We start from the raw sequence: 18,364 nt of genomic DNA, 5'->3' as shown, positions 1-18,364 counted from the left end.
CTGCCCTTTGAGCCAGAACCCACTGTTCTCACACTGGACCCCTTTCAGTGTGAGGTGGTGTGTTATGGAGGAAGACCACTCCATTATGCTCTGACCCTCATGCGTGTCCCCTCATCTTACCCTGGCACAGTTAAGTGGGACGGGGTCCAGAGCTGGGGCGCTGGCCTTCCCCAGGTGGGATCAGCGTCTGAGGAAGCCCTCACACTTGTGCAGTACCCAGCGGAGCACTCGCTGGCCTGTTTCATCACGACTCCATTGGCGCCCCTCCCACCAGCTCTGGGGCATCTTCCTCAGATGGGTTCCTGGGGGCAAAGCCCACAGCAGTGTGGGGTCCACCCGAGGCTGTGGTCCCAGGAGCCTCCTGCCCTCCTGCTGGTCCACACGCCGCCTCCAGCAGCGCACCAATGTTACACTGAAGTCCCCTGCAGTTTACACCCACAGGGCTTCTGCTCAAGGTGGGCAGATCTCCACTGGGGTCTGGTCACCTCCCTCAAGATTTGGGGTGCAGTTCCCCCATGACCTCTGTCCTCTGGTATGTTTATAAAGCTTATTGATTATCCGTGGTTTTTCATCTTTTTTCTTATTATAGGGCAGCAGTGACAAACTCCATGATCTTCAGATCTCACAGCTGAAAGTGGGAAGTACCATATATTCTTGCACAAAGAATGAAAAGGAAGTGTTCAGTTTGAAAATTTTAAAAATTATGAAAGAGATAAATGCATCTATCTGAGGTAATGGATCAAGGTCTTAGAAAAGGCTGGAGAGATGGAATCTACGTAATGAGTTGAGGGCTTCATTTTGGAAAAGAGGAGGTAATGCATCCTCACCAAGAAAGAATAAGACACAGGGACCCCCAGTGTTCATACCAGCACTACTCACAATGGCCAAGACATGGAAGCAACCTAGATGTCCATCAACAGATTAACGGATAAAGCAGATGTGACATATATGCACACATACACACATGACAGAACATCACTCAGCCATAAGAAAGAATGGCAGCAGAATGGGTGGACCTAGAGATTATCGTACTAAGTGAAGTTAGTCAGACAGAGAAAGACAAATATCATATATCACTTATATGTGGAATCTTTAAAAAAATAATAAAAAGGTACAGATAAACAGATATAGAAAAGAAACTTATGGTGACCAAAGGGGATAGTTGGGTTGGGGGAGATAAATTAAAAGTTGGGATTAATATACACACACTGCTATATATAAAATAGATAGACATCAAGGAAGACACAGGGAACTATACTCGATGTGCTATAATAACGTATAATGGATGAAAAAAAAAACAAAGAGTCTAAAAAGAGTCTGAGAAGATAAGAGTCTTGTAATAAATAACCTATAATGGAAAAGAGCTGGGAAAGGACTGTTATGTGTTTTTTCACGCTTTCCTAGGATCAGGGTCCCACCCTACGACCTCGCTGCGCCTTGATGACCTCATTAATGGCTCCGTCTCCAGTAGAGACACACCGTAGGTTAGGGCTTCACCATAGGAATTTTGAGGGAAGACAATTCAGCCCACGGCCCTGGACATGGAAGGGTTACAGGGTCCGTGGTGGGAAGACCCCAAGTGGGCAGAGGGCGTCAGAAGGGAGGAAGGAGCAGCACCACGCAGGCTGGGGCCGTCCGCGGTGAGGGGACCTGAAGCCCGGGGGCGATGCTTCTAGAGCGGTTTGTGAACCAGGCGTGAGCCCGGCTTCCCAAGCCGAGTGAACAGTGACCCACGCCCAATGCCTCGACGACGCGAGGCCCTTCTGCTCAGGGAGCCGCTGGATGTCTTTGCCTGGCTGCCTCCTGGGCCCTGACAGTTCTGCCACAGCGATAAAAAAACGTTCCTCCTGGCGCGGCTGCTTCTGCTGAGAAAGTCTCACCTTTTCTAAAAATGAATTTGGACTAGTTCCCAGATCATGCATCTGGTCCTGTGATTTATGGCTCCGGAGATCAGAACAGTGGGTAAACTTGGGTCCCTCTCTGACTCCTGGGGAGCGCTGCCGGAGACGCTGCAGGCCTCGGCCAACTGTCCGCCCCTTTGTTGCCCCTGCGCCGGGTGGAGGCTCTGCAGCGTGCCCCAGAATCTCTGCTGAGGGAGCTGCCTTGGGGGCTTCCCGTGAGCAGAGCCCAGGTAAATGCCTCCCGCTCTAACGTCCCACTCAACAGGCAGGCCATCAGGACTCTACTTCTGCAGTAGTACGCTACCTGTTTCTGAAAACAAATCTCACCCACTGTCAGAAATAAAGATTCCTTAGCCACACTCTCCAAAATGTTAATTTCTCAGGTTCAACTTCCTACGCAAAAGTGGTTGAAATTCTTAAAAACAAATTCTAAATCGAGAGGGGAGATCATATTCTTCAATGAACCGGGAGTGCTCATCACATTTTCTATGTGATCTAAGAAAAACCAACCAACCAACCTGTGGGTTAGCAGCCGGAAGTCTTGATTATAAGGGATATTCGACCCTTGAGAGTCCATTAGGTGTCATTCTCAGACACACATTAGACTCACCTTTGAAGCTTTAAAAACAAGAGTTCTCGGGCCTCATGGCAGAGCAATTGAATTAAAATCGTCAGGAGCGAGGCCCCTGTGTCTGTGTTTTATCAGAGCGCTCTGGGGACTCTGCGATGCGGCAGGAGCGGAAAACCACTGTGAGAGCAGAGAAACAGCGAGAATGCGCGGCACACCACACGCAGAGGCAGCGCTGAGCCTCGGCTTCCTGGATCCCTGGGTCTTTCAGAAATGGCTGTTTTGTGCAATCTAGGAAGAGGACTTTTCTGTGCAGATTACCAGGGTACTGTTGAAACAGAGATTTCACCTATTTAAGAGTACAAACTATTTTTAGTCATTTGGTGATTACACTTCCATGCAAACAATTCATATGCTAATTAAACCTTTGCCTGTTCCTTCCAGCAGGGTTTCTAATAGATAACGACACTTCACCTCATTTTGGGTTACTGTTTGAACTTAAAAACGCGAAAACATTACTTTTAAAAATATTTAGACTCTCTGCTAATGACAATTGAGAAAATGCTGCTTGTACTACTCACCTTGTTTGCATGTATAAATTCTTTATTTGTATCGTCACAGGTTCCTTTGCTGAACTGACTTCAGCTTCTGCAGCTCCAGTAACTAGTGCACTATGTCACTGCTGCCGCTGCTGTATGCAATCTAGCTCAGTAATTTCTCACCAGTACTTGATACAAAGGTCGCGGCATTTTCAAAGTTACCCCAGGTGGCTAAGTTGGGAGAGGTATTTACAGGCCAGCTAGATGAACTCCAAAAAAGGTCTTGGAGGTTAAAGTCTCCCCTTAGGACCCAGACATCTCATTTCCCCAGAGTCTCCAGACAAAGGGCACTCAACGACCTGCATTTCCACCCTCCAGCTATTCTGTGAATGACTGCAGGCAGGGTACTTAGTCTATTGCAATCCTCAGTGAGGGCCCCAGGGAGGAAGGCAATACAGGTAGCTCTCGTGTGCACACAGAAGTGTTCAAGGGTGGAGAAGGCAGCCAAGGGGATGAGATGGTTGGATGGCATCACCAACTCAATGGACATGAGTTTGAGCAAACTCTGGGAGATAGTGAAGGACAGGGAAGCCTGGCATGCTGCAGTCCATAGGGTCACAAAGAGTGGGACACGACTGAGTGACTGAACAACAACAACATCTTGTGATCCTTAAGTTGGCCACATTTTTGCCTCACGTGAGGAAGTTCCATCAGGGGCCCCTAACTTAGCGTCTCGAAATGCCTTTGAGCTTCGTAGACATCATCTGTTGCTTTGAGTTGGGACTTTTTATGTTTGGGAGGACTTTTCTTGCATTTACAAAGGTTCACAATTCTTCCCTAACATCTATGATTGTGACTTTAAAGACCAGCATGCTAAGAAACAGGAGACAAAAAAGAAAAGGTATGATTTCTCCCCTGAAGTCCTTTTTAATGTGGAGGGGCCCATGCAAGACTTGAGAAGGAAAAGATACACCTGAAATTTAAGTTCCCAGTGAACCCGACCTACAGCACACACGGAAAGTTCAGAGATGGAGTGTGCACTGTGAGTGGAGAAGCGGGGAGGACGAGAGTCCACCACAGTGCTGGGGGCCACCCTGAAGCTTTGGGGGCCGCAGTCTGCTGAGCTGAGTTGTCACTGGGGACTCAAGGTTCCGTCTCTAATTTCAGTTTCACAGAGGCTGTGTCTGTGTTCATCCAATGCTTGGCTGCACCAGTGGTCTGAGGGGGCCCACTCACGGGCTAGGCAGTGATGCTGCTCTTAGGTGGGGTTCAGGTGGGGCTCCAGTGGGGCTGTCAAGGCAACACTGGCATGGCCTCTCCCTCGGGGCTTCTCACAGCCTAGTGGCTGTTCTGAGAGCCCGCTGGCCAGGAAGCAGGAAAAAGGCCCTGTGTTCTAGTATCACTAAGCCTGGGAGCACCCAGATTTGTGCAGGGAACACACAGCCCCTACCCCCATGGGAGAGTGTGACATGTGGTTTCTTTATTTCTTCTATTCTAATTTTTAATTTAATTCTTATTTGATATCAGAGTGTAGTTGATTTCCAACATTGTGTTAGTCTCAGGTGTATGACAAAGTGATTAGTTGTACATATACATGTATCCATTTTTTTCAGATTATTTTCCATCATATGTTATAAGAAAATATTGAGCAGAGTTCCCTGTGCTATATAGTAGTTTCTTGTAGGTTATCTAATTTTTTTTATATAAGTAGGATGTATATGTTAACCCCAAACTCCTAATTTACCCCTCCCCCCCGCCACCCCGCCTTTCCCCTTTGGTAACCATCAGTTTGTTTTCGAAGTCTATTTTGTAAATAAGCTCATATGAACAATGCAGTACGACTCAGCCATAACAAAGAATGAAACAATGCCACTTGCAGCAACATGAACGAGCCTAGAGACAATCGTACAAAGTGAAGCAAGTCCAACAGAGAAAGACAAATACCGTGTGACGTCCTTTACAGGTGGAACCTTAAAAATGATAGAAATGAGCTTGTGGCCCTCTTTCCTGGGCTGCAAGGCTCTCTGATGCCGAAGCTGAAATCTCATCTCGGTGAGAGGACAGAGGAAGCGAAGAGGAAGACTTCATGAGCACAGGAACAGGAAGAGGGGCTGCGGGTGGGTGCGTCCACTGCGTTTGGGGCCGCAGCATGGTGCGGGTGGAAATTTCACTTTTTCTGAAGCCGTTAACACCCTGTAGAAAGGAGGTGAGTGAAGAGCTCCTCAGACTCTCTGGAGGATAGTTTTCTCCCATCATTGACCAGGATCGCCATAAAATAAAGTAAAATGAACTCCTAGAGAAATCAAACTCAAAGCCTATGAAATGTAAGCCTGATTTTTTTCTTATTATTAGATTCAACCTTCTTCCCACCCCGCTTCACTCCACAGGCATCTGAGTGAAGGTGAGCGCTTGCCTGCTTCCCTCTTCACTCCCTGCAGAGCCCTCACCTGCCGTGACATGGACACTCACTAACATCAAACAGGTGGAAGAAATGGCCATCACCAGGGTGACCCTGATGTGTAACAGAATGGCACACATCACACCGTATTTTTAAGAGATATTACATAGTTGTTGTTTCAGTTTCTAAGTTGTGTCTTCCCGACAGTATGGACTGTGTCTCACCAGGCTCCTCCATCAATGGGATTTCTGAGGCAAGAATACTGGAGCAGGTTGCCATTCCCTTCTTCAGGGGGTCTTCCTGACCCAGGAATCAAACCCGCATCTCCTGCATCAGCAGGTGGGTTCTTTACTACTGAGCACCTGGGAAGCCCAGATATTACATGAAAGACTTTGCCCACACAGGCTACTGGTATTAGGTAGCCATTATTTTCTTCTTAAAACAAAAAGATATTATATAGTACATATGTTTAAATAGATATTTAAACATGTAATCCCCATTCCTATTTTATAAGGCATTGTGGGTATTGGGATCACATATTTAAATGTCTATTAATATTTATTAATATCTCCTCTGCTGTCCAGAAGCTGCATAAAAGACAGCTCTTCGTTTGGACCCAGGACAGTGCCTGGGACCAGGTGAGCACGTCAGTGTTCACTGAATGAATGCAGGAGTGAATTTATACTCCCTGGTTCAACAGTGGAGGTCTTTCCTTTGTGATGCAGGGATCTTTGGAGCACTGTCCTGTATTTCTTTGCTGATGTGACTGGCTTTCCAACCAACAAGGAACTTTCTGAGGGCAAGGGCTGTACTTGTCTCTATTTCATGAGTCCATCACAGAGTGTCTGACCCAATGCAGGAGATCGAGAAACACCATTTGTTTGGATAAATATGTATAAAGTTTTATCCACACAGTAGCATGTAGCAGCATTTCATTTCTTAATATTCCATTGTATGGATGCACACACTGGATTTGTCCATTCAACAGCTGGTAGGCATTAAGGTCCTTCCCACTTTCGGGGAATACCCACTATGGGTATTCCTGTTGTGAACAAACTGAGCAAGTATCTGCGGAAGTTCCTCCTTCAGTCTCTGAAGTGTGCACTTAGAAGTGGGATTTCTGGGTCATATGCTAGCATCACATTTCATTTTTTGAGGTACCACCCTACTGTCTTCCTTAGAAGCCGCACTGTTTTACATTCTCACCAGCAATGCAGGGGTTCCAGCACCTCCACTCCCTCTCCAACACTTGTTTTTTTGGTTTTTGGTAGTGGCCATCCTAACTGGTGTAAAGGGTACTTTGTGGTTTTGTTTTGCAATTCTCTGATTATTAGCAATATTGAGCATCTTTTCATGTGGTGACCTAGCCATTTAAAAAATAATTATTCATGTCTTTTGCCAATTTTTAGATGATTGCTTGTTGTTGGGTTGTAGGAGTACTTTATATATTCCAGATAGTCCCCCTTTGTTGTTCACAGATATGGTTTGCAAATGCCCGCTCCTATTCTGCGGTTACCTTTTCCTCTCTTGGGGTGTGCACAAAGGATTAGAATTCCGATGAAGTCCAATATCTGTTTTTCTTCTGCTGCCTGTGCTTTTGGTGTCACATGCAAGAAACCATTGCCAAACCCAGTGCCCTGGAGCTTTCTCATTTTCTTCAGGGAGTTTTATGGTTTAGCTCTTACATTTAGAGATTTGCTCTGGGTTCTTAAAAGTCCGCTTTTATTCCCATAGCTTCTCTGCAGCAACACTGTATTTTCTATAATCTGCCTGAGTGCAAATAGCTGGGAACCTCAGACTCTATTTTGGCTTCATGAAAGCTGAGGATGTTTCCCTCTGTTTATGTGCAGAGCAAGGAGAACAATGCTTGTCACTTGACACTTTTTCCTGAGCTAATGCTGAAATGCAAAACTACTCACTCTTCCGAACCTTTTCAAAAAGCTGATGAAATCAGCAGGCAGTGCTGGAAGGCAAAACTCCCAGCCAAGGTGAGAGCCGAGCCTGTCTGCTGCATCCTCAGTTTGGTCTCCCTGAAACCCGTGGGGCATTTCAAAGGTCTTCCTGGTGTATCGGGAAGAAGAGCTATGAGGACAAGGGGAGTTATTTACTAGTGACTGGGGATTTCGCCATACGTTTTCCCTGCTGGCGCTGTTTGTCTTAAATATCATTGTTCAAATCCCACGCACAGAAGGCTTGAGCTGACTGTTCTTCAGGAAAAAAAAAATAAAAAGAGAAAAACACCTACATTACAATAATTCTTAGTTTCAGAAAAATTGCATATTTTCAGCAATTTTTTAGCAGCATATGGGCTGTTTGGTTTTCTTTTAACTTGATATAAATTATTTCTTTATTTTTAATTGAAGTATAACTGGTTTACAATGATGTGTTCATTTCTGCTATACAGCAAACTGATTCAGTTACACATATATATCTATATACACTCTTTTTCTGTTCCTTTCCATTATGCTTTATCACAGGATATTCAATACAGTTCCCTGTGCTGTATAGTCTGACTTTGTTGTCTATCCATCCTGTATATAATAGTTTGCATGGGCTGTGAACTTTCTGTGTTGTGAACTTTGCTTCACAATTCAGCATCATGTGGAGATATTAACAAGAATTTACCACTTACCTAAAGTCGAAATGTCACTGTTTACATCAGAAGCTGTTGTGTTCACGCTACTAGCTTCAGTTCTCTCAAATGTGGATCAAAATTGAGCTCCTAAAAGATATGACCATCGGTGCTCCTTTATTATTGTCATTATTAATCACTGTAATAGTGCTGCTACCCTGATTGAACATATAAAATTGTAAATATATTGTAGTCTCTACTTTACATAATTCCAAAGAGCAAAGTGCTTCATCATCTGAGTGTCGTTTAGAGGAAAAAACAGAAACTGTAAAATTTAGCTTCGTGGTGGGACTCAAAAGACCCCAGTCTCTGGTCAGATCGTTGCTTGTCAGGCTGAATAACATGTGTAGAACCAAAGACACTGCCCAGGCAGTAGGAATCCTGAATATCTTTGTCCAGAAGCATGACGATAATTAATGACAAATGAATTGAGATGAGAAAGGTGGCCCCAACTTTGGGATGATTCTCGTGTTTCTGCTTCCTTTTGTCCAGAACTGACCAAAGTTATACTCAAAGTGTGGCCCTCCTCCCAGCAGACCAGCCTCAGTGGAAGCAGACACAGAGTGCAGACTCTCAGCAGGAGTCCTGACCCACAGGATCATTCTCATCATCACAAATCCCGGGCGGGCCCCGTGCCCCGGGTGGGCCCTGTGCCCAGACACTTTGGGAAGGGCTGTCCTGCGTTGCTAGCTAAGCTGGACCATTCACCTACAAGATGGATCCATCCCTCACATCTTACAGATAAGCAAAAGCTTATGCTCAAAAATATGATAGTCTTGTGAAATTCTGTAACAGAAGAAATGGGGGTGGGGGGTATAGCAGAAGCTGCGTGCTTTGCAGGAAACAGGAGCTGTGACCTGACTTTCATTTTCACAACCCTGACCAGCACGCAGGGTGCCCCTCCACCCTGCAGAGTCAGGAGCAGGAACTGAGAGGCAGGGCAGAGAAACACACGGACATCTTGATGACCCTCCAGGTTTGCTGCTGGGTTTAGAGCGGTTGTTTGCTGCGACGCCACTGATTAGCATGCAGCAGACAAGATGAGGGACCTGAGTGAAACCTGGCTTTCTGAAGCTGTCAACTTCCTGCCCTTCGATAAATGATCCAGAGTCTCCGCTCCACGTGGGGAAGGGGCTGTGTTTCGGCACTAAAACCACTGCTTGCATGACATCATTCCATATCAGATTACACTGTAATGTCAGGAATGTAATCATTAGCATTTAAACATGCATAAAATTTAATTAACCTACTTACCAGTTTGCTTAGAACTTTTGAAGGGCTACCTAGAGTCCTCTCTAAGCATTTTATTGCAGAGTTTTGGAACACTCACAAAAGAGACAAGTTCACTGGGATTTTTCTCCCTAAAGCTGATGGGCCGTGACAGATGAGCAGATGACCCGAGTTAATTATTATTGAATCCGTTATTACTGCTTTGTTGTCGCCCAGCTCAGCCGGGGTAAGATGATGACAGTAGGTACCTCATTAAAACAGCTGTTTCAATTATGTAGCGGCAAATATTTAAAAAGGGAGGCTTCCAAGTTTAAAGCTGTTAACAAAGTTTGTTTGTGCTGGTTGTGCCAAGATGCTCTGACCGAAAAAGGAGGAGGTAGGAGAAAGGGGAAGACATTGATCATCACGAGATTTGTGATGATTGTGAGATTTGCCCCTCACACCCACCCTGGGTCTTCCCTGCATCCTGAACCTCAGCAGAGAGGGGGGCACCCCAGGCACCTCCAGTTCTCTCCACCCTGAGCCCAGGTGAAATCTGCTTCTGTTCAATGGTAAAGGGTCAGCTGTGGCCTTGACTTCTTTCCAGCTACACAAGGCATTGCAGCCAGCGTGTTCTATTATTTTGACCTGATCTAGGTGAGACCCTGGTTTATGTATTCATAGAAAGCAAGAAAAGCTCCCTCGTTCAGGAAGAATGCTCCTCACCCTAGAGGACTAGGCTTCCCAAGTGGCGCTAGTGGTAAATAACCCACCTGCCAATACAGGAGATGTAAGAGATGTGAGTTCAATCACTGGGTCAGGGAGATCCACTGGAGAAGGAAATGGCAACCCACTCCAGTATTCTTCTCTGGAGAATCCCATGGAGAGAGGAGCCTGGTGGGCTACAGTCCATGGGGTCACAAAGAGTTGGACATAACTGAAGCAACTTAGCACTAGAGTATTTGTGACAACTTCATGTAGAAGTCAACCATGTTTCTTTAATATTTATGTACCATTAGACTATCTACTTAAAGAATAAGGCATGATTTATTAGCTGATCTGATTTTTTTCCAAGGTCGATATGTCACTGACATGGCATCAGTAAAATTCAGCAAAAGGGTCAAAGTTTCCTGTCCCCTAAGTAGAATTTGCCCTCTGCTTTGTCCTGAGCTGGTCACCTTCCAGTGCAGTGTCTAGGGTTTTGCAGAGAATTCAGCTCAATCTCCTCCCCACCTCTCCTTGTTCCAAGCAATCCTTATTTTCCGTGTGTCTGTTTCTTGATGGTCACATGACCCAGGGGCCAGGTATGCTAAACCATGTCTCATAATGTGACCTAATAACGTCGTGGGTCATGGTCCCGACACCTCTTAGTTTCAGACTCGGAAAATTTGAGTCGGGCTTCACCCCATACTAGTCCTATGTAAATCCACCTCCACGCTCTTGAGTGAGATGGAGTGGGCTGTGTAGACAGCTCAGCATAAACTCACTACCAGGAGTATCCCCTCCTTTGCAGAGGACAGCTGAGTTTAGATGAAGAGATCTGGGTCACTGACTGTGGGTGGCGGAGGAGGAGTGAAGAACTATTAAGACACAAACTCCTTGGGGGAGATGATAATGCAATTTGCATTTGGAATTTGCCTGAGAATAAACTGTCCGATCTATGTCCAGCCATGTGAGTTAGATATAACGTTTGCTGCAGATTTGCTCATGAGCTGCGCTGCTCTGTGTGTTTATGAGCAGTTCCCAAGAACACTGCTCAGTAACATTGCTGACCTGGGACACACGAGCAGCTGGTTTAAAATATGAACAACAAACAGATCAACGCATATTGTCTACAGCCTGTCAATCAACAGTATTACCAATTTAAAGATAAAGCCTGGCACCCATTGTGAAGCTGTCTTGGCTGGAGGGATGGAAGTTCTTTCTGTGTTTATGAACAGAGGCAATGCTTATTTTTTGATCTGTGTAAACACAGTAAACACAGAAAAAAGTAAGTCACTTGTTTAGTGCCTAAAATTAAAATCCCAACAGAGAATTTTAAATTCGAATAATGAGTACTTTGGAATGCACAGTTTTGTTGTCTTTCACAATGATAAAAAATATGTTTTCTCTATAATATTTGGATTTTTTTTTTAAGAAAAAGTCCTGTCCTACCTTCTCCCCCTCTTCTCCACTGAGAATTAATATTTTTGTGTATCTTACTGTCATCATTATGAACATTTTAATATGAAGTGAGCATACACAGTGAAGAATTCTGTGTAGGACTTAATAAATACACAGAATGTCATAAAACTGAAACACTTGGAGAAAGTGAAGGCTGTTGATCCAGTTACAAGCTGGTGGAGGCATCACCCTCTGGGACTCTCACCCTACAGGAAGAGAGAAGTGAAAGCCGCTCTGGTCCTTTGTGACCCCACGGACTGGAGCCCACCAGGTTCCTCTGTCCATGGGATCCTCCAGGCAAGAATAGTGGAGTGGGTTGCCATTCTCTTCTCCAGGGGATCTTCCCCACCCAAGGATCAAACCCCAGTCTCCGGTATTTCAGGCGGATTCTTTACCATCTGAGCCACCAAGGGAAGCAGGAAGAGAAAGGGGTTTTTTAAAACTACTCTTTATTCATGTGATCCCCATGGCCACAGGGCATGAGGGGGAAGGGCTAACAGGCTGAGATTTTGTGTGTTTGCCCCACTCCGCCCTGCCCCCTCCACCAGCCAGTGTCTTGCCATTTGCTATTCACAATAGCAAACCTGTGATTTAAAGAAAAGATTCAGATGCCTAGAGCATAAGCCAGCCTTGTGATTTTAGAAGCTTAATCTTTCCTGAATATATTTTAATTTTAAGTAATATTCCCCTTACACTTACCATTTTAAGAATGAAGATGACACAAAAGGTGGGAGAAAACAGCAAAATGTTTAGCTAACTGTTTTTGGATGAGATTTGTATTACAAATATAGTTTAGAAACTTAGATGCATGTTCTTGGGATGAAAGTTCTAAAACCATCTAGCTCCTTAAACGTGTGCTCTAGACTATTAATTTCAGTAACTGTCAGTCATCAGAAGTTCCACAGTAGTCATATTAATACCGTTCTCCACCACTGTGAGATAACATGCTGCGTTGTGCTTACTTACTCAGCTGTGTCTGACTCATTGTGACCCCAAGGACTGTAGCCTGCCAGGCTTCTCTGTCCATGGGATTTTCCAAGCAAGAATACTTGCTTGGAATACTTCCCAGCCCAGGGTTCAAACCCGCATCTTCTGCATTGCAGGTGGATTCTTCACCTGCTGAATCATCAGGGAAGCCCATGAGACCCCTTAAAATGTATTTATTTAATCCGTGATGACGTGTTGGAGACCCGCCACACGTCTGGTTTTTTCTCCAGTCCATGTAATAGAGGCACCATGGTCATCATCCTCCACAAGGGGTGTAAGTGGCTCCGGGTTTCATCTTTACAAAGCCCCCAGGACATCATGAGCATCTTCTGGCCCAATGGGAAAGGCAGGCCCTCCTAGGCTCGGCTTCAGGACAGCTCTGCTCACCTCTCGGCCTGAGTGTGCACTTGAGGTGAGGAGGGGTGAGGACCTGCTGATTCACCCTGATGGTGGGTCTGACCCCCTTCTGTCCACAGTAGCAGTCACATGGCTAAAGGCCTTGGGGGTGTTTGCCTTGTCAGGGCGTGTTCCCTGACCTGCAACAGCAGCTATGAATGTGTGTCTCATGCCCACTGACTGGGTCCTAGGGCCATGAAGGATCTAGGGAGTCAGGGGTGCATCCTGCTTCCCTGATTTCACCTCCTGGGCATCCACACCATGGTTCCTGTCCACACTCGCACCCCTCTGCCCATTCACACTGCTGACTTCACCTCTTTGTGATCCTGAGATGGAGTCTGAGGTTGTCTGATGCCCTCGTTTTCTTTATCTGTCTCCAGAAAGGAGAGGAAGCTGAACATAGGAGACAGCACTTAAAGGAAGAGAGGACCCCCAGCTCCTGTGTGGCTAGGAGGCCCTTGCACGAGATCTTCAGTGACCCCTTATCTTTCTCTCCAGACCCTTGTTGGACAGGATGGACAGGGCCTCTGACAGAGTCTGGCTGCAGAAGAAGCCACTTTGGATGGAAGAGACCCCAAGTTATTAAGTTCAGTTGACCCTTGAGCATGGTGGGGGGTGAGGGCATGGCTCCCTGTGCAGTGGAAAGTCCGTGGTTAATCTCACAATCTGACCTCCATAAACACTGCTCCTCCCAGACCCCTGGCTCCTCCACATCAGAGGTTCTCATCCTCAGACACGATCAACCATCATGTCGTTCTCAGTATTTACTGAAAGGATCTGTGTCTAAGTGGGCCTGTGTGCTTCAGAACAGTGTGGTTCAAGAGTCAAATGCGTTTGGGAGTCTGTCAGAGGTAAAGGGCAGCAGAGAAGATGAAGAGACAAAAATAGAAAGAGTTGCAATAGGAAAGCAAAAGTAACCCTGATGCCTTCAATAGATGGAGATAAGACAAAGCTCTGATTTTTGCAAAGCATACATTATTTTCTAAGATCAAGGATCTGTGAGTTCAAATTTTAATTTTATGAAAGACACGAGATTTCCAGAAGGACTCTGGGACTCAGTCATTTTGTGTGAGATCCTTGCCAAGTCGGTTAGATTGTGAGAAACTGCAACATCATGCTCACGTCTTATGTCGGCAAACATTGAGAATAACCACCCTGGGCTGGCAGAGAAAATAACACTGGTTTTCCCAAGTTTACCTACACTTGGCATTCCAAGCAAATAAAGCAGGAATGAAGTTCATAGGGTGTGGGGCGATCTGAACAAAAATCTTCCAAATGTCATGTAACCTACATGAGGTCATCGACAAGCTCTTCGCAGCTCTAACTACTGCTGTCATCAGCAGCCTCTGCCCCCTTCTCACCCTCTGCTTAATTAAAACCATCGCGTCTTCCTCCTCACGTTGTTCTCCTTATGGTTTTCCTCTTCATCCGCGTGTCGTCATGGCCGAATGGAAGGAATATCATATCTTTGCAGACGTCAAGGACTGAACAACCAGCAAAGAGAACGCTGCATTAAGGCCTCAGGTGGACATGAGGGTAGAAACAGTGTCCTTTTCAAGCCTTGTGATGCCAGCTGGAAAGCGGGCACAGGCTGGAGCCTAGAGGGACATTTGACAAAGGCCTTGCATCTGGGGTTGCCCTCTGATCAGGGAGTGCGAGCACAGACTTCACTCGCCTCACTCAGAAGGGAGCCTGAAGGTCCGGAAGACTGGCGTCTGGCCCAAACTCGCACCGGGATATGCTGCTAGAATCTGAGTTCTAATTCCAAATCAACAGCTCCTCTATTTTGCCTTTAAACATGTTCATCTAAAGGAGACAACACAACTCAGCCTTATGTGCAAAGGTGGCACCTCTCGGGCTCAGAGGGCCATGTCCTGGCCACCCAATCTGGAGCGGGGGCTCGCCTTCCCCATCGTCACGGGAACACAGCTGAAACAGCGTGCTTTTCTTTCTGAAATCAGCCCCTTCATCATGAGAAGAAGCTAATAGTTCTACTGTTTAATGAAAACAGCAAAATCAGTAAAGTAGGATCAGATAATCATTTAAGAGTTCATTCCCTCTACATGGCTTAAGATTTCCCATTACCGGTGGACTGGAAACTGGAAATCAAGTTTGGAAAACTAATATAAGCTAATGATTTAATCTGTCACTTCAGTGTTTTCCACTAAAGAGTAAGAAGATGTTTAGAGAGAATGACCTTGTCCCTTCCCCATCTCAATGTTGTCAAAACTGACCAAAGATTATTTGGGGAGTTCTTTATATCAGTGGAAAGGTATACCTTAATTCTGGGCATTTCAGAGCTGAAATTATGTTCTCACATTTTGTTTTCATACACAGGATACATATAAAATGTGTTATTTCCTCCAGCAGAAATGTTGAGGTCCGGGTGAGGAAAGTATGATCCTGTCAGCTGTGAGCAGCAGAATTAGAAGTTACCTCATAAATACAATTTGTTTCTTAGGATTTTCTGAAAAGCACCAACCCCTTCAGCAAAGGCTAGTGTGGTATCTGTGAGCCGTCTATATGTCTGTAGTGAGTTATTCATAATCTGCTCAATCTGATACATTATGTGAGAAAGGATGCTCTTAAAATATGGCATAGCCTTTGCTTTGGCATAATCATGTTTTAGGGTAGAATCATTACTTTCTGCTTTTACCCACAGTACTGAAGTTCAATTTCTTTGATTTTCAAGTTTGTCCAATGAAGCAAAAAAGATCATAAGAAAACACAGCTTACAAAGGCACTCAAAATGGGAAGGAAGTGACAAAGAACTCACTCTCAGAAGGCTGACTGTATACAAGACAATAGTTGTTAACACAGGTGTTAGGCTGTAATTCTTAGATTATTTCAGTGGGAAAAACTTGGGTAGTAAAATCAGTGCTTTAATTTCACAGAAAATAGCTTTGACTGCACAGATATGCTGTTATGGTAGTTATGGTCATAGTAGTCTGTGAAAAATAAAATTGCCTTTTCAATTGTTAGCTGAATGAATCCTTAGTGAACAGGTATGACAAATGAGGAATCGGTGATCATTTACCAAACATGTGTATTTCTGTGGGGATTCCCGTTTATGGGTACATCGAGAGGGGCTGAGGGGCTGGGGATTGAAGACAGCTTAGCTTGGCCGCAGTGACGTTTTGTTTATTTCTGTGAGATGAACACAACTTCCACGAGAACCACGACCCGAGTTTGCCTGAGTGCAACTGCCTGCGTTGACGCTCCATAACAGGAGGGCTCACGTTCCAGGGTCTCTGAATGAGTTTTGCGGGTCCCCCCTGCTCCCCTGGGGTCTCTCGTGGGGAAATGGCTTTAGATGTTAGCAGTCTGTCATTCTGGGGACTGATTCTCGTGGAAGCTTGTGACTAGACAGCTCCCCAAAACTATCCCAGACACTTACTGAAGGGAATGTAAGTCCTGGGCAAGGATCCTTTGTAGAGATCACCAAACTGTATCTCCTCAACTTCAGGAAAAAAAGAAGCAAACCAGCACATACCATAACATAGCATTTCAAGGCAGTCTCTGAGTAATGTTTCAACCATGACTATATGTGAATTAAAGTAGCTATGAGACTTTGAAAGTTTTTAAAAGTAATATAGCTGAACAAGAATAAAAGATGTGGTGATTTTAAAAACACAATATTACACATTTTATCTACTTATCATGTGCTCGTTCCTTGAATTTCTATACTCCGCTGTCATGCTCTAATTATTTGCAGTGACTTTTCGAGGTAGACTCCGCTCTCGTAGTACTTGCTCCATCCGTCACGAGGGCACCTACCTGAGAAACAGGTGGTCTCTGAGGCATGCTGCAGCTGGGTGGTCCCCACTCGATGTCTCTGCTCCCACGGGGACTCTTCTTCAGGTTTCCCTTCAGGGAGAGACTGGCTCCTGGGAAAATGTCTTAGCAAGTGGCGGGAACCACATGTGTCCCCAGCACTTAAGCAGCTCCAGGGTACCTGTAAAGACACCTCTATCCAAATGACTTCACCTCCCGTCTCTGCTGACAGAGATTCTGGGGTTCAAAAGAGTGTGGACCCAGACTTCTTAGTAAGGAATGGCTTATCATTTCCCAGCTATGCGAACATCTATACAGGATTTAAAAATAATCTGATATTTGTAAACCCTACTTAGACATGGTAGTTAGCAAAAGAAAAAAATAAAAGTAAATATTCTCTCGTGGTTCTATTAAAGTCAAACTCACAATATTTTGTGTTCAAAGTCAGGGTACTCTGGTTCCAGAATCCAGTTAGTGTTTTCTGTTTTTTTCCCATAATCAAACATTACTTAATAAGAAGGTGCTCATTAAAGAGTATTGCTCTGTCTTTGTTCGTGGATTTTTTTTTTAACCAGTAGAAGCAAACAAAAAATTACCAGCATTAGGAAAATATATTGAATCAAACTACCAGTGGCAAAAACAATGAACACATTAGAACAGGCAGACCTCGCCTGACCTTAGTCACAGCATGGAGATATTACACTTAAGTTCCTATGGATGCGTCTCGTTCCTGGTAAACACAGCAAGTTTCTCCGAGATTGAAAACCCCCAGCTCAGGAACTCCAGGTGCCCTCTTCAAGCTAGGGGAGGCACAGCCCTTTGAGAAGCCTGCCCTGCCCTCTCCACCCCCCACCCCCAGCTTAGTGGGCTCTTTAATGATTACGTTAGCACTAGTCCATCGTTCAAAGCAACTTACTTCAAAAATCATATAAGGCATTCCCATAGGAGGAAAAGAATCGGAAAAGGAACAGCATACCTGACCTTTGAAGGCTGGAAGTCAGAGAAAGTTTTTTAAAACTGGACATGAACTTGAGTCATGAACAACTTTTTCCTGCAAGCAGGAAGACTGCAGCTATTCAAATATGACATCTTTGTAGTGAAAGTCACTCAGTCATGTCTGACTCTTTGCAACCCCTGGTTGACATCTTTGTAGGGTTCTGCCCTTTCTCCCTCACTTTCTACATGCCATGCCACTTTCCAGTTGGACTCCTTAGAAAAACTCACTCTCTGATTTCATACTTTGATATTTAGGAAATATAAAAATAGAAAGACCCAGTGGTATAAAGATGTCATACCAAGATGTACAGAGTTTAAATATTACTAAAGTTTGCCACTTTAGTGTGACACTAACGAGCACCCGGATGATTGAAGAGAAACCCGGAAAGTTGTTTGTGTCTCCACAATGGACCTGAGCCTCACCGTTGCCCGTTTCCCTCGAAGCCGAGGCCGTCTTGCTCACCAGGGCTCCGGCCTCAAGCAGAGACAGGCACAGAGTCGGTGCTCGACTAACACAGGCCGCTGGAGATTTGAACATAAGTTATGTGAAGATTTTGGGTGTCTTGAGGACAGTGGGGGCCCTGGTGGTGAAAGGGGCATGAAGGGAAGAGCAGGGGATGGAGACTCGGAAGTTCAGTCTTGTTTAGAGTGGACAGCAAGGAACATGCTCAGGAAGACGGACTCAGGACGACAGCACCATTAAGCCAGGAGCCTGAGTGGTTCTCTGAGGGCTCGGGCTCCCAGAGGAGACAGAAGAAGCAGAGGAGAGGCTCCGAGGGGCCCTGAGCCCAGGCCTGCCCC

General features: G+C 45.3%; 1 long non-coding RNA gene across 1 annotated transcript; it reads right to left on the bottom strand.

The window, feature by feature from the left end:
* Positions 1 to 14,065: 14,065 nt before the first annotated feature.
* On the bottom strand, positions 14,066 to 17,297 carry LOC129636257 (uncharacterized). The gene is made up of 4 exons (XR_008706834.1): positions 17,244 to 17,297; positions 16,571 to 16,762; positions 15,136 to 15,203; positions 14,066 to 14,259 (listed from the first exon to the last, which is right to left on the bottom strand). It is a non-coding gene; the product is annotated as an uncharacterized LOC129636257 (long non-coding RNA).
* Between the last annotated feature and the right edge of the window lie 1,067 nt (positions 17,298 to 18,364).

The sequence above is a fragment of the Bubalus kerabau genome, chromosome 21 (assembly GCF_029407905.1).
Source record: "Bubalus kerabau isolate K-KA32 ecotype Philippines breed swamp buffalo chromosome 21, PCC_UOA_SB_1v2, whole genome shotgun sequence".
NCBI classification, from domain to species: domain Eukaryota; kingdom Metazoa; phylum Chordata; class Mammalia; order Artiodactyla; family Bovidae; genus Bubalus; species Bubalus kerabau.
This window is presented reverse-complemented; position numbering and strand designations above follow the sequence as displayed.